Consider the following 1970-nt stretch of genomic DNA (forward strand, 5'->3'; position numbering starts at 1 on the left):
AGGATTTAGAAGTTTCCTGCCTCGATAAGTTGAGCTTTGAGGTACCCTTTTACTATAGATACGTTGATGATATTATCACCGCTGTCCCTAAGAATAAACTTGATGAAACTCTTAATACTTTCAATAATTTCCATTCCCGTCTGCAATTCACATTCGAGCTAGAAAAAGATTATAATATCAACTTTTTAGAAGTTTGCATAAAGAGGTGTGATAACAAAATTTCTTTCAGAATTTTCTTGATAGGCTAGTCCGATCTAATTATCTTTAGTGCAAATAAAACAAGTTTATTCCACTATTACAGCCCAAGAAAATTCTGTAACACATCCAAACCGATCGGAAGCAACAAAAACCAAAATTTCTTTCGATTGGTACCACAAACCCACTACCTCGTTCCGCTATATTGATTTTTACTCGTCACATCCATTGAGCCAGAAAGTGGGAGTTGTTTCTAGGCTTGTTGATAAAGCGACTAAGTTGGCGGATCATAAACACCACCAAAAAAATTTAAAATTTGTTGAAAAGGTCTTACTAGCGAATCGTTACCCTCATAAGTTTATCAAGTTCTATGTTAGGAAACGCTTACATAAGAACAATAGTGATAATTTAGGTAGAAACCTACAGTATCAGAATAGCCGGACGGAAAATTTAATGGTGCTTCCGTATATTGAAGGGTTCTCAAAAACAGTGAACAAAATCAATAAGAAATATAATTTAAAAACTATTTTTTCTGTTAACAATAGGGTTAATGATAAATTTGTTAAAAAGTTGAAAGACCCTTTAGAAAAAGATCAGACCCAAGGGGTGGTATACAAGATAAACTGCAAAGAATGTGATAGTAACTACGTTGGCCAAACTAAGCGAAAGCTAGTGACCCGCATTAATGAACATCGAAAAGACATTAACAAGTTAAATCCAACCTCTATGACTACATTACATAAAGTTAACACAGATCATGATTTTGATTGGGAACAGGTCAAAATTTTGGATAGGGAGAAGCATTGGAACAAACTTAATATTTCTGAGATGATTCACATAAAGATTAGTAAAAATACATTGAACCGACAAAGGGATACGGAAAATTTTAACCCTATTTATAATAAACTCCTTACCAATATTCGGTGTTAATTAGTTTACATTTCTCATCGACAACATAAGTTTAGGTATTAGGCGCACAGAAAAGATTGCGCAAAAACGGCACAGCTGTTTACTTTTCTCTTTGTGCTGTATAGTTGGTGTTTTTTTGCATTGCTGAACTATGATACATACTTGTATGTATGAATATTGCATGCTTGCATTCTTAATTGTTGATATATCACGGTTGACGCTCTAGTTAGGGACAGAGATAGTATACACACTTATTGTTGTTGTTGTTTTGCTGCCCTTGACTAGTCTAATGTGCCTTTGTTTGGCGTTTAGTTTAATCTTTCTGTTTTTATGTTTGATGCTTCTCTCGCTTCATATATATGTACCTGCTCGTCTTGTTGTAACGAATAGAACTTATAAAACTTTGACATTTGAGTCAATAATTCGCTCGCTGTTCGTTGGAATAATTTCAATTTTTAAATTTATTATGCCGGAAGATTTACAATTGTTACGTGCTACTCCCATAAGAAGTAAGCCTTTTGCTTTTTGCGTGTTTTATATAAAATAGAATATTGTGTGTATAAATTTGTATTAATTGTTTTTATAGACAGGGTAAACATACCGCCAATTTGACCAAGTTGTGGATACATATATGTGTGTATAATACGATGGACAATCCATGGTGCCGCAGCTTAATTTGCGTTAAACACACATATATATATTAGCACAGATTTTTGTAAGTACTCTATGGCTGATAAATATTAGGTCTATGATTATGTGACTAATTTTTATTTTTTTTACCTGTTTTAGTATAATTCTGATGAGGGTGCAATATTAGCACCGAAAGCTAAAGAAATAAATTGACATAATACTTATCAATTTGGCTC

The sequence above is a fragment of the Rhagoletis pomonella genome, unplaced genomic scaffold (assembly GCF_013731165.1).
Source record: "Rhagoletis pomonella isolate Grant_MI unplaced genomic scaffold, Rhpom_1.0 Rhpom_scaffold_00001, whole genome shotgun sequence".
Classification (NCBI taxonomy): domain Eukaryota; kingdom Metazoa; phylum Arthropoda; class Insecta; order Diptera; family Tephritidae; genus Rhagoletis; species Rhagoletis pomonella.